Genomic DNA, 15807 nt, shown 5'->3' with positions numbered 1-15807 from the left:
TCCTCAGGCGACCGAAGGCTGCACTGGCACACTGAAGGCAGTGTTGGACTTCGTCGTCGACATCTGCCCTTGTTGACAGTAGGCTCCCGAGGTATGGAAAGTGGTCCACGTTGTCCAAGGCCTTGTCGTGGATTTTGATAATCGGGGGGCAGCACTGTGTGGCAGGGGCAGGTTGGTAGAGGACCTTTGTCTTACGGATGTTTAGTGTAAGGCCCATGCTCTCATATGCTTCGGTGAAGGTGTTTACGATGGTTTGGAGTTCGACCTCCGAGTGAGCGCAGACGCAAGCATCATCTGCATACTGTAATTCGATGACAGAGGATGGGACGACCTTGGATCTGGACTGGAGGTGACGGAGGTTGAACAGTTTCCCGTTTGTTCTGTAAATTAGCTCCACCCAGAGAGTGGTGAACCTGTGGAATTCTCTACCACAGAAGGCAGTTGAGGCCAATTCATTAAATATATTCAAGAAGGAGTTAGATATATTTCTTAAGGCCAAAGGGATCAAGGGATATGGGGAGAAAGCAGGGACAGGGTACTGAATTTGGATGATCAGCCATGATCTCATTAAATGGCGGAACAGGCTCGAGGAGCCGAATGGCCTACTCCTGCTCCTATCTTCTATGTTTCTATGTTTCTTAAAGGACACGAGAGAGGTAGAGAGGTTTAGGGGGGGAAGTTTAGAGCTTCGGGCCTAGGTGGCTGAAAGCACAGCCGCCAAAGGTGGAGCGATTTAAATCGGGGATGCGCAAGAGGCCAGAATTGGAGGAGCACAGAGATCTCGAAGGCTTGTAGGGCTGGAGGAGGTTACAGAGATGGTGGGGTGGGGGGGGCGAGGCCATGGAGCGATTTGAAAACAAGGATGAGGATTTTAAAATTGAGGTGTTGTCGGACCGTGAGCCAATGTAGGTCAGCGAGCACAGGTTTTAGGTCAGGGAAACTAAACAATGCATGTTTCTCCCTCCTCTCCTGAAGGCGATAACTCATACCAGGGTAAGGTCTTACAGGCATCAACCGCCCTTTGGTCCCATATCCAAGTAGCTATTCTTCATGTATGAGCCTAGGCAGTGACAGTTGTTAGCCTATTTGACTGTGGCGGACAAAACAGATATGAAAGTTTTTGTCCTTACCCAATGTCCATACAAGCAGTTTTCAGCAGGGATCATGGATAGCAACCAGAACCCTTGCAGATCTTCTCCCTCCCTAGCTAAGAACACAGAGGCCAATTGTGGCATTCCTAATACCATCACAACTGAGAACAGCTAACTCAGCAAAGGCCAGGAATCTCCAGGGCAAGTGAAGGTTAATCTAAGACCTTGCGACAAGAGCAATAATCCTTTTGAATTCAAATGTTTCCGCTAAACCAATAATGTGGAATGCATAGGGAATGAAACCAATGTCTGAGAAAGAAAGACTTGCATTTATATAGCGCCTAACACTGCGGTAAAGTGGAAACTTGCAACCTCCTGGAGCGTGTCACTCAATGGCCTTACCACGTTATGCATGGAGTTACTGTTGCTGTTCGCCAAGTTTATAACTGGAATTTGGCACAATCTCTGGCTGCAGGAAATGATGGCAAAAACAACAAAGCCTGTGAATTTCAAATCTGTGTTAGTCAAAAGGAAAAGAACTTGCATTTCTATAGTGCCTTTCATGACCTCAGGACGTCCCAAAGCGCTTTACAGCCAATTAAGTACTTTTTTGAAGTGTAGTGACTGTTGTAATGTAGGCAACGTGGCAGCCAATTTGCACACAGCAAACTCCCACAAACTGTAATGTGATAATGACCAGATAATCTGTGTTTAGTGACGTTGGTTGAGGATAAATATTGTCCAGGACACCGGGGATAACTCCCCTACTCTTCTTTGAAATAGTGCCCATAGGATCTTTTATGTCCATCTGAGAGTGCAGACGGGGCCTCGGTTTAACGTCACATCGAAAGATGGCACCTCCGACAATGCAGCACTCCCTCAACAATGTTCCTGTTAAGCTGCGTGGCCGTGCAGCGGTCTGGAAGTCCTCGCAGGCCGCTCACCGGCTTTTAAATGGGAAAAAACCACGCATGCACGAAAATTTGAATGGGCCGTGCAGCCACTTAAAGGGACCGCACACTCAAAAAAAATTAGAGGAAACATCATCCCTCAGCACTGCACTGGAGTGTCAGCCTAGATTTTTGTGCTCAAGTCTCTGGAGTGGGACTATGAACCCACAACCTTCTGACTCAGAGGTGAGGGTGCTGCCCACTGAGCCACGACTGACAATTATTCTGTGTAGTTGGCATGTGCTCATAAAGTACTTTCATTTACCTCAGATGTTGCCAACATAAGGGCATATACACAACTTGGATAATGAAATTGGCTCTGTGGCAATGCTGTTTTCTCAGTGGTCTAGCTTCTCATTTCAACACTGATAAACAGTAACAAAAGAGCCAAAAAAAATCATACAAAATATACACCAGAGAGGTAATTACTTACCTATAAGTGTTGCAGTCAATGCTTTTTTAAAGATGCTCCATTTATCATCAACAATGTGTCCAATCTAGTCAGAGATATTGCTGGGATACTCGTCCCCTTAAGAAACTTACAGGCCAGAATATGCAGCCTTCCCTTTTTACAGCCCCTCCCAACACCTTTCAGTTTACTCAAAGGCATCAATGCATAAAGTTAACAGTAAAGCCTTCAATCCCATTTCACCATGACAGAAAGCGTGATTTTACCATATTAAGCACGCAAGAGAAAGACCTACTTCATTTTCCTTGTATATGTATAACATAGGACTCCAGGCCGAGAGGTGGTGAGGTGAAGTAAGTACTCAATGATAACTCAAGATAACGGGGAGCAATTTGCATTCGTCCTTAAATTCTATTACAGTCTCTCTCTCTCAAGGGCAACTTCAGCAAATGACAGATCTGCCCGAAAAGAAAGGTCCAGACAACAATCTGTGAAAGTTTAGCATTTAATTTAGGAGGCTGGCTTCATGAAAGTTGACCACACAGTGGTTACTGCTCTAGATGGCCTCCAAGAGTACCACAGGTACCTTGACGACTTGCGCATCCCCAATTTTCATTGCTCCACCATTGGCAGCCGTGCCTTCAGCTGCCTAGGCCCTAAGCTCTGGGATTCCTTCCCTAAACCTCTCTGCCTCTACCTCTCTCCTACTTTAAGTTGCTCCTTAAAACCTACCTCTTTGACCAAGCTTTTGGTCACCTGTCCTAATGTCTTTTTATGTGGGGCTCGGTGTCAAATTTTGTTTGCTAACGCTCCTGTGAAATGCCTTGGGATGTTTTACGCGCTGTTGTTGTTGATGGCACACAGCAATACAAAATTATTTACTGTGCACTAAATAATCCTAAGAAATTGAAAAGTCTGGAGTTCTGATTTCTTAGAAACATCCTTCATTCTGCCCACATGGTAGGAGGTAGCATTCCAGACTTGGGCACAATGGAACAAATGTTACTCGACCAAGGAGAGAAGGAGGAGGTAAGTGCTACGAATTCCTCATGCTAAATGGGGTAAGGGGGCATGATCAGAGGTTAAAACAAAAATACAGCAGAAGCTCAAGGGACCAGAGGTAACGGAATATTTGATGCCCATGACAACTTCAGGTTGAGATTATCACACAGGTAAAACAACTTTCGCACAAAACACATTTCTTCCTCCCTGTGTTTTGCATTTTCGGATATTATTTCAGCCCCTTATACTAGTGGCCTCAGTAACTTCACCCAGCCAGTTTCCACATTATATACTGCTGGAGTTGTTTCTTGGTTTATAGAAGACTATCAGAAAGTGTTTACTGTTAGACAATATTTTTAAACATAGAATTACGTAAGAGTCTACAGCCACAAGAACAGGCCATTCGGCCCAACTGCTCCGTGCCGGCGTTTATGCTCCACACGAGCCTCCTCCCACCCCTTGTTATTTAACCCCATCAGCAGTTCCTTCTGTTCTTTTCTCCCTCATGTCCTTATCTAGCTTCCCCTTAAATGCATCTATGCTATTCGCCTCAACTCCTTGTGGTAGCGAGTTCCTCATTCTAATCACTCTTTGGGTAAAGAAGTTTCTCCTGAATTCCCTATTGGATTTATTAGTGACTATCTTATATTTATGGCCCCGAGTTCTGGTCTCCCCCACAAGTGGAAACATCTCTACATCTACCCTGTCAAATCCTTTCATAATTCAAAAGACCTCTATTAAGTCTCCCCTCAACCTTCTCTTTTCTCATATTAGGGCCTGAAATAATATTGGCCAGATCCACACACTGATGCACATTTAACAAGGACACATTTAATCCAGTTTTAGGGCAGCCTCAACAACTTGTCTTCACATAGTGTCTTGACAGAAAGGGGAGGTAAAATAGACAAGAGGAACAGGCGCCGAGACATGCGGGAGCGATTAGGACTTGGTCAAGAAGTTGGGTTTTAAGGAGTTTTTTTTTAAAAGGAGAGAAAAGCAGTGAAGCAGAGAGATTTAAGAAGGGAGTTCCAGAGAATGGTTTTGAGATGACCGAATAATCTGCTACCAATGGTGGGGTGAAATGAGGGGGTGAGGAGATGTAAAAAAGGCAAGAGTTAGAAAACTGAATAGTGCTAGAGGGGAAGTAAAGCTGGAGGAGGTTGCAGAAATAGGATGGATCGAGGCCGTGGAACCAGTGTAAGTTAGCGAGGTCAGGGTGATGGATAAGGGGGACAGTGCAGGACAGGACATGGACAACTGAATTTTAGCCAAGTTGGAGTTTATATGAACATACGAACAATGGCAGACAGGTAAAGGTCCATCCAGCCTGTCCCACACCATTGTGATACCTTGTGCATCACAACATATACACTGTCCATCCCACCATGTACACTGTCCATCCCACCATATACACTGTCCATCCCACCATATACACTGTCCATCCCACCATATACACTGTCCATCCCACCATATACACTGTCCATCCCACCATATACTGTCCATCCCACCATAAACACTGTCCATCCCACCATATACACTGTCCATCCCACCATATACACTGTCCATCCCACCATATACTGTCCAACCCACCATATACACTGTCCATCCCACCATATACTGTCCATCCCACCATATACACTGTCCATCCCACCATATACTGTCCATCCCACCACATACACTGTCCATCCCACCATATACTGTCCATCCCACCATATACACTGTCCATCCCACCATATACTGTCCATCCCACCACATACACTGTCCATCCCACCATATACACTGTCCATCCCACCATATACACTGTCCATCCCACCATATACATTGTCCATCACAACATATACACTGTCCATCCCACCATATACTGTCCATCCCACCATATACACTGTCCATCCCACCATATACACTGTCCATCCCACCATATACTGTCCATCCCACCATATACACTGTGCATCCCACCATATACACTGTCCATCCCACCATATACACTGTCCATCCCACCATATACTGTCCATCCCACCATATACACTGTCCATCCCACCATATACACTGTCCATCCCACCATATACACTGTGCATCCCGCCATATACACTGTGCATCCCACCATATACACTGTGCATCCCACCATATACACTGTCCATCCCACCATATACATTGTCCATCCCACCATATACACTGTCCATCCCACCATATACACTGTCCATCCCACCATATACACTGTCCATCCCACCATATATACTGTGCATCCCACCATATACACTGTGCATCCCACCATATACACTGTCCATCCCACCATATACACTGTCCATCCCACCATATACACTGTCTATCCCACCATATACTGTCCATCCCACCATATACACTGTCCATCCCACCATATACACTGTCCATCCCACCATATACACTGTGCATCCCACCATATACACTGTCCATCCCACCATATACTGTGCATCCCACCATATACACTGTCCATCCCACCATATACACTGTCTATCCCACCATATACACTGTCCATCCCACCATATACTGTCCATCCCACCATATACACTGTCCATCCCACCATATACACTGTCCATCCCACCATATACTGTCCATCCCACCATATACACTGTCCATCCCACCATATACACTGTCCATCCCACCATATACTGTCCATCCTACCATATACACTGTCCATCCCACCATATACACTGTCCATCCCACCATATACACTGTCCATTCCACCATATACACTGTCCATCCCACCATATACTGTCCATCCCACCATATACACTGTCCATCCCACCATATACACTGTCCATCCCACCATATACACTGTCCACCCCACCATATACACTGTCCATCCCACCATATACACTGTCCATCCCACCATATACACTGTCCATCCCACCATGTACACTGTCCATCCCACCATATACACTGTCCATCCCACCATATACACTGTCCATCCCACCATATACACTGTCCATCCCACCATATACACTGTCCATCCCACCATATACTGTCCATCCCACCATATACACTGTCCATCCCACCATATACACTGTCCATCCCACCATATACACTGTCCATCCCACCATATACACTGTCCATCCCATCATATACACTGTCCATCCCACCCGAAGCCATGCGATTATGGAGGATGGGAGACCAGCAAGGAGTCTAATTGAGTCTAAAGATGAATGAGTGTGTGGCTTGGTAAGGGTCAATTGGGAGACTCGGATGTTAGGCGAGGCAGGATAACGCCCCACGGTCACGGTGGATGCCATTTGTGACTCTGGCCATGGCAGTTTTGGAGCGGAGAAGGGTAGAAAATAGACTGAAGGGATTTGAGCTGGAAGTTTAGAAAGAGATGGCTATGGAGTTGGGAGATGACGACACGTTTGAGGACCTTAGAGAAGAAAGGGAAGCGAGAGATGGGATGATAGTTGGCAAGGACAATTGGGTCGAGTTGGTATTTTTGAGGGGCGTGATACAGCAGTTTTAAAAGGGAGCGAGGCAGTGACTAAATAAGGGAGCCTTTAAACATGTCAGCCAGGAGAGGGAGTTGAGTGGTCAGGGGTTAAGTAGGGAGGCGATCAAAGTAGTAACTGGGTCGGTCTCATGGAAGAGATGAGCCTGGAGAGAACAATAAAAAGCATCTTGTGAAATGCTACTGGTACCATCTTATACATCACAGTAGTTTTAAACTATAGAGCTCTGAATTCCAGTTGCAATGTCAACTAATTGCACACTTTATGCTTAATCCCGAGCTTTATGTGACAACCTATCAGTCCCCCTCTCCTCCTCTGAAGCAGCTTTTATTGTAGGCAATTTCTATTTGATAAGATCACATCTATAGTGTGGCATGTGGAAAACCCTCTAAATGTTCACTCCCCAACTCTGGTAAATACTTCATTAGGAGATCAACCTTCTCTTAGGCAGTCACTCGGAACCGAGGATGACTTGCTTCCACATTAAAAATGAGTTCTCAGGTGACTGATGAGTCCAATGCGGGACCTACAGTCTCTGTCACAGGTGGGGCAGACGGTGGTTGAAGGGGCGGGTGGGTGGTGTGCTTGGGTTGACGTGCGCTCCTTCTGCTGTTTGCGCTTGGCTTCCGCTTGCTCCCGGTGAAGGGACTCGAGGTGTTCGGCGCCTTCCCGGAGATTATAGTTTTACAAACAGACCATAAAAACAGCAATGATCAGCAATGGGCTTGGAGCCACTTCAAGTACAACAATGTACCAGGCATCATTATATGGTGACCTAACTGTGACATACTGTACCTTGTCTATCTGTTTGTATAAAGACTATTCAGAACACGCTACATTTAGAGTTTAAGGGGAGTCGTCTTATGAAATGCAATTTCCAGTCAATAAAACGTAATGGGACAAAACTGCTTTAAAGTAATACTATCACCAATGAATGAAGCCACTCATTAGTTCCATTTATACTGAGCAATGAGATTAGATTTGGACTAATGGAATGTAAATCAAGTGGCGTTACCTCAGTGGACTCTATGTACATAATGGAAACAGTTAAAATCAGCTGTCTCTTTAGCTGATTCAAATGCAACACACACACGCACTGCACCGCAAGATATACAATGTGGTTTTGGATTGGATCGTCAATATACAGAACAGACACACAATAGATAGCAATGCGTGAATTTCAAGGGTTCTACGCAGCGGAGATCTGAGGACTGTGAGCCACAATTGCACGTGGCATCATCAATCACACCCATACTGTTGTGTCACGTTACTGAGGGGAGGTCAGGTCATGCCCCTGGCGAGGTGAAAAGACAAATGAACAAAATGAGAAGGCGAGCTAGTCATGTCATATACCTCTTACAGGCACTTGACAGAGGCCTGTGCAAGTCAGAGAGGTCAATAAGCAGAGAAAAATAGCAGATCCTTTATTTGAAAAAGTAAATTATAGATATTTATGGGGTATCAATATACGTTTTTTTTTGGAAGAATCATAGAAGCTTACGGCACAGAAGGAGGCCATCGTGTTTGTGCCGGCAGAAAAAGAGCTCTCCAGCCTAATCCCACTTTCCAGCTCTTGGTCCGTAGCCCCGTAGGTTACGGCACTTCAAGTGCATATCCAAGTAGAGTGCGGTGGAGTAGGTGCACACACAAGTCAAAGCCAGTGGGGCACCTCGCCCACAGATCTGAAATTGACCCCTGATCATCATTGATACTTGTGCAATGTTGAGAGGGTAGCTTCCATTCCTAGTGTCAGTTGTGTAAATTGCTTACGGGGCAGGGGGTCCATTGTGTCATAAGATGTGCGGGTTAGGTTGATTGGCTATGATAAATTGAACCTTAGTGTTAGGGGGATTAAATACGTGGGGTTACCGGGATAGGGTGGGATATGTGTTGGTGTAGGGGTTACGGGGATCGGGTGGGATATGTGTCGGTGCAGGCTCGATGGGCCGAAATGGCCTCTATCTGCACTGTGGGGTTTCTGTGATTCTGTGAAGTATCGCAAGTGCAACAGATCTGACACTGGAAGGAAGAAATCACCTTAGCCTACTGATGCACAATTTACAGGGGGACAAGGTGCATGCATCATCAATACTGGGATTTCATCATGTTAAAAAAAGGCATTGCACCTGCCTAGGAATTCTACAAACCATGAAGGCACAAAGGTTGGGGGGAATTGACATTGGGATAAATAGAAGAACATTCAGAACATACTAAAAGGGCGGTCAGAGGGGTAAAAAGGAAGCAGTAAATGAGCATAAAACTTAACACTAATTTTTTTTCAGTATTCAACAGTAAAAGGACAGTCAGACAGAAGAGGAGAGAACGCTAAAGGATGTCAACATGACCAATGAAGGATGACCATAAAATAGTTAATATACTAATCACTTCCTCCAAGTATTCACTAGGGAAGATATAAACCGAACGTCTCCCATAATTGGTGATAATTCAAATTTATTTTGAATAAAAGATGGTCGTCTTCGATAGGCTAAAGGAGCTCAAAACGAATACGTTCTGTGAGTGCACAGTATCCTATGGTAGGGAGGGATGAGATTTTGAAGGGCTGACAATCATTATGAGGGAGTCTATGAGAGGGCCTGCTGGATTGGACAACGCTGGTACTCAAGTGACTGGTGTTGAAACAGCTACGTATGGAATTAAAAGAAGTCCAGGGGTATTGGTAGACTCGGTACTCAACAGGTCTGGTCACTGTACGGCAGCAATCGGCAAAGCAAATAAAATGCTGAACTACACGTGCAAAAACGGTAGAGTACAAGTGAGAGGAAGTCAAGCTTAAGCAGTTCAGTACTCTGGTCCTACCACACCCCGAGCTCTGTGTCCAGTCTGGTCACCAAAGCAAAAAGGAGACATTCAAGGTGTTTCATAGAAGAGCTATGTGACTGCTGCTAGTGTCAGAGGAATGCGCTATGAGGAAAAAAACTGAAGAAACCTGGCTTGAAAGAAAGTGACCAAGAAGGGGAGCACAAGATAGTAAACTGCATAGAGAGAGTAAACCCAGAGCATTACTTCAGATTAAGCTGCAACAGGTGATAAAAGGGGGGTGTGGAGAACAGGTTCAAAGTAGCTAAACACAACCGTAGGACGGATAACTAAACGTTCTCATTCACAAAAAGCGATCAGCGTGCAGAATGAACTTCTAGCTATGATATTGGAGGCTAACACTCTGGAATAATTCAAGCAGCAGCTGGATGCTGTAATTAAGGATTACAGCACTATTCAAAAAGGGTGGTAGAGAAAAAGCGGGGAATTATAGACCGGTAAGCCTGACATCGGTAGAGGGGAAAATGCTAGAGTCCATTATAAAAGATGTAACAGCAGAGCACTTGGAAAGCAGTGACAGGACCGGACAAAGTCAACATGGATTTACAAATCTACTGGAATTTTTTGAGGATGTAACTGGTAAAATAGACAAGGGAGAACCAGTGGATGTGGTGTATTTGGACTTTCAGAAGGCTTTCGATAAGGTCCCGCATAAGAGATTAGCGTGCAAAATTAAGGCACATGGGATTGGGGGCAAGGTATTGACTTGGATAGAGAACTGGTTGGCGGACAGAAAGCAAAGAGTTGGAATAAACGGGTCATTTTCTGAGTGGCAGGCAGTGACTAGTGGGGTACCGCAAGGATCGGTCCTAGGACCCCAGCTGTTCACAATATATATTAATGATCTGGACGAGGGAATTGGATGTAATTTCTCCAAATTTGCAGACGACACAAAGCTGGGTGGGAGGGTATGCTGTGAGGAGGATGTTGTGAAACTCCAGTACGATTTGGACAGGTTGGGTGATTGGGCAGAAACATGGCAAATGCACTATAATGTGGATAAATGTGAGGTTATCCACTTTGGTGGCAAAAACAGGAAGGCAGATTATTATTTGAATGGCAATAGATTGGGAGAAGGGGAAGTGCAAAGAGACCTGGGTGTTCTTGTGCACCAGTCGCTGAAGGTAAGCATGCAGGTGCAGCAGGCGGCAAATGGTATGTTGGCCTTCGTAGCAAGAGGGTTCGAGTACAGGAACAAGGATGTCTTGCTACAGTTGTACAGGGCCTTGGTGAGACCGCACCTTGAATATTGTGTGCAGTTTTGGTCGCCTTACCTGAGGAAGGATGTTCTTGCCATGGAAGGAGTGCAGCGAAGATTCACCAGGCTGATACCTGGGATGGCAGGAATGACGTATGAGGAGAGGTTGTGTCGATTGGGCTTATACTCACTGGAGTTTAGAAGATTGAGAGGGGATCTCATCGAAACCTATAAAATTCTGTCAGGCCTGGACAGACTAGATGCAGGAAGGATGTTTCTGATGGCCGGGGAGTCCAGAACCAGGGGTCATAGTCTAAGGATAAGGGGTAAGCCATTTAGGACTGAGATGAGGAGGAATTTCTTCACCCAGAGAGTGGTGAACCTGTGGAATTCTCTGCCACAGAGGGCGGTGGAGGCCAGTTCATTAAATATATTCAAGAAAGAGTTGGATATATTTCTTAAGGCTAAAGGGATCAAGGGATATGGGGAGAAGGCAGGGACAGGGTACTGAATTTGAATGATCAGCCATGATCTCATTGAATGGTGGAGCAGGCTCGAAGGGCTGAATGGCCTACTCCTGCTCCTATCTTCTATGTTTCTATGGATGAGCTTCATAAGAAATAGGAACAGGAGTAGATCATTTGGCCCCTCGAGCCTGCTCCACCATTCAATAAGGCCATGGCTGATCTTCCACCACAATTCCACTTTCCTGCACTATCCCCATATCCCTTGATTCCCTTAATATCCAAAAATCTATCGATCTCTGTCTTGAATATACTCAATGACTGAGCCTCCACAACCCTCTGGGGTAGAGAATTCCAAAGATTCACCGCCCTCTGAGTGAAGAAATTTCTTATCTCAGTCCTAAATGGCCAACCCCTTATTCTGAGACTGTGATCCCTGGTTCTTGACTCCCCAGCCAAGAGAAACATCCTCCCTGCATCTACCCTGTCAAGCCCTGTAAGAATTTTGTATGTTTCAATGAGATCACCTCTCATTCTTCTAAACTAGAGAGAATATAGGCCTAGTCTACTCAATCTCTCCTCATAGGACAATCCCCCCATCCCAGGAATCAGTCTGGTGAACCTTCGTTGCACTCCCTCTATGGCAAGTTTATCTTTTCTTAGGTAAGGAGACAAAAACTCAATACACAATACTCCAGGTGTGGTCTCACCAGGGCCCTATATAATTGCAGGAAGATGTCTTTACCCTTATACTCAAATTCTCTTGTAATAAAGGCCAACATACCATTTGCTTTCTTAATTGCTTGCTGTACCTGCATGTTAACTTAGTGATTCATGTACAAGGACACCCAGGTTCCTCTGAACACCAACATATCCCAATCTCTCACCATTTCAAAAATGCTCTGCTTTTCCATTTTTCCTACCAAAGTGGATAACTTCACATTTCTCCACATTATATTCAATTTGTCATGTTCTTGCCCACTTAATGAGACGGTCTATATCCCCTTGAAACCTCTTTGCATCCTCCTCACAACTTACATTCCCACCCAGCTTTGTATCATCAGCAAACTTGGGTATATTACATTTGGTCCCCTCATCCAAATCATTGATATAGATTGTGAATAGCTGAGGCCCAAGCACTGATCCTTGTGGTACCCCACTAGTTACAGCCTGCCAACCCGAAAATGACCAGTTTACTCCTACTGTCTGTTTTCTGTCCGTTAACCAATGCTCAAGCTATGCTAGTATATTACCCCCAATCCCATGAGCTCTAATTTTGTTTAATAACCTCGTGTTGCACCTTATTGAGTGCCTTCTGAAAATCCAAATACACCACATCCACTGGTTTCCCCCTTATCTATTCTGGTAGTTACAATCTCAAAAATTTGTCAAACATGATTTCCCTTTCATGAATCCGTGTTGACTCTGCCCAACCCTACTACGATAGGCTAAATGACCTTACTCATCTGTATCTATCTTGTGAAGAGATTTAGCTGCAATTTAGTGTTAATAAGATTGTGCAGAGTGGTTCATGCAATGCATTTTCACTTGGAGACCGGGCTAATTCTAAAGATCAACTGATTCAGACAGCTATTAGGAAAAATAGAGACAGAGATTCGAGCAAACTGGGAATTTAAACACCGTACCTCCCTCTTAATTGCATGACTTACTTGATCACAGACGAGTCGAAATTTATTTCATTTACAAATATAACCTGAGTAATTGAAGATCATTATCTATGCAAGTCTTGCACCGAGCACACATCTGTCACATTCCAGGTGCCACGCTATTCTTTTTAAAAAAAAGATTGTTTTGCATCTAAGCAAAGTACAGTAATTGGTCCTGAAACCTGACGTTCGCAAGCAATTACCTCTGCCCGCTGATTGGCCACAGGAGGTACAGGTTAGATTGGCTGCAAAATATCTCAACCATGGGCGAGACTACCCATGACCAATATCGTGGGATGCCCACTTATATAAAACTTTTAATGGTCAGATCAACCTTCACTCCCTTATACATTTCACCGGGCACTCACTTAGCCAGTGAAGTCAGCACTGACTGATGGACGGCACCACGCTAGAAGGTGTGAAATCAACTGCAACCCGAAGCTGTTCGTCATTACGAACCATCTTGCCATTTCCCTATTACAGTCTTTGGAGGCAGATCAGAAAGAGAAATGCAAATATTTGTACCAAGGGATCCCAATATAGGACAAATCATTTCAAAGCAAGCTGCTTAAGCTGGCCTAAAATAATTCAGTTAAGAAGGTATAGCTCGTGCACCCGATTTAGGATGGCAGGACAAAAGCCACAGATTTCTTCATGTGTGGTGCGATTTGCTGCCAAATTACACTGCAATTTTCCATAAGTCCTGGAGCCAGTGGAGATGACAGGCTGAGTGGATTTGACTGATAACACTTGTCTTAGATATGGTGCACCAAATTTCAAGAAAAATTCATACAATGACCAGAGTCTAAGGCCTAAAAATTCAGCGGGAGATTAGCGTTGGTGGTAACCGTTAGCTGCGTCGCTGGCGATAACTTCATCGCTGTGCACAGTGTCCCGCTCACGCCCCGTCTGCGATCTTCGGTAGCGCCCCCTGACTTACCGCTGATCGCTATGTCCGACGAGGTCAGGGGGACCTACCTGCGGCCGGGATGGCACAAATTTAAGGGGAGGTGCCGGGCAGCCATTTTTGTTGCTGGCCGCCTGCCAGCACCTGCCCCCCTGTTGCCATCCCCGGCCTCCTCTGCAGCCCCCCCCGCGGAGTGCCGGCTGTGCTCCATGAGCCTGGCACTTCTCTTGAGTGCTGGGCTCTTTTGCCGGCACTCCGATCCCTGGTGGCCCAGCTTGGCCCCGGGTCGCACTACGTTAGGCCCCTCCTCTTTAAGAAGGGGAGGAAGGCCTGCAGTACGGTGGCACGTCGCGCCGCGATAGTCACTCACAGCGCCCCAAGAGGGAGGCGGGGCGTTTCCAGTAGCACCCCGCTTCCCTCTTGGGGTGCTACCGATGAATTTCGGCCATGGGGGGGGGGGGGGGGGGGGGGCGCTAAAAGTAGCACCCCTACAAAGTTAGCGCCCAAGCAGGGACTCAACTCAATTTTTCCCCCTAAGCCTTTTATGGTTTCTTGAAAATTGTACACCTGAATACAACCTTCAGATACTGAATGATGTGGTGCATCAGGGCTGTCACACGATTATATTTTTCTGATGTCAAAATATAATGCCTAAACATTTAAAAAGAAAAATCTTCCAGGTTAAAATTCTCAGAACTGCATTCAATCCCAGGTGCGAGGCAGCTGAATGAACATGAAATTGAAGCTGACAGATTTTGGAGTTAATGACCATCTCTATTAATGTTCATTTATTTCCTTCACATTATCGCGCTCTAGAAATTCGTTCAAGGTGGTCAGGATGTGGACAATGCTGGCAAGACTACATTTATTTTTCATCCCTGGAGAGTGTGGTGGCGGGCTCTTCTGGCATTTGTACAAAAAAAAAGTGGCTGGCGAGGCCACTTCAGAAAGCATTGTCGACCATAGAGTGTGGACTAGAGTCACCCGTCGACCAGACTGGGTAACATAGAATCATACAGCATAGAGGGAGGCCATTCGGCCCATCGTGCCTGTGCTGGCTCTTTGAAAGAGCTCTCCAATTAATTCTACTCCCCCTGCTCTTCCACCAAAGCCCTGCAAATTTTTCCTCGTCAAGTATATATCCAATTCCCTTTTGAAAGTTGAATCTGCTTCCACCACCCTTTCAGGCAGCGCATTCCAGATCATAACAACTCGCTGTGTAAAAAAAAATTCTCATCTCCAAGGCAGGTTCCATTCCCTAAAGGACGTCAATGAACCAGTTGGGTTTTTAACAGCAATCCAGCAGCCCATCGATTATCTGATTTACTGAATTCTCTTTGGTAGGATTTGAGCTCACAGGCTCTTGGTTGATAGTCCTGCACCAAAGCCACTACACGATTGTACATAGATGTTCCTAACCTCCCTGCGGCTCAACTTTTCAACTATCCCTTGAATTCCCATTCTGACCTTTCCATCTTTGATCTCCTACACTGTTCCAGGCATGCTCAATGCAAACTTTGGGAGCAGTACCTCACCTTCCTCCTAAACACTGCATAGCCTTCCATTTCAAACACTGACAGCAGCAACTTCAAATCGGATCTAATTCCCCAATTTTCCTGTCAGTTTCTCCCATTCACGTTCCACTTTGATGCCTTCTATTTGGAGCTATTTGACTCATCTTTTACCTTTCAAAGCCTTTTTACAGCCTAACTGAGATGGCCTTTATATGTCATACAGCACTTACACCTTTATTTATTCCAAAACCATTTTTCTTTCCCTCCTTCGAACATTTTTAAATGGTGAGAGATTGG

This window comes from Somniosus microcephalus, chromosome 23 (assembly GCF_052327205.1).
Source record: "Somniosus microcephalus isolate GS21.2 chromosome 23, FLI_Smic_1.0, whole genome shotgun sequence".
Lineage (NCBI taxonomy): Eukaryota > Metazoa > Chordata > Chondrichthyes > Squaliformes > Somniosidae > Somniosus > Somniosus microcephalus.
This window is presented reverse-complemented; position numbering follows the sequence as displayed.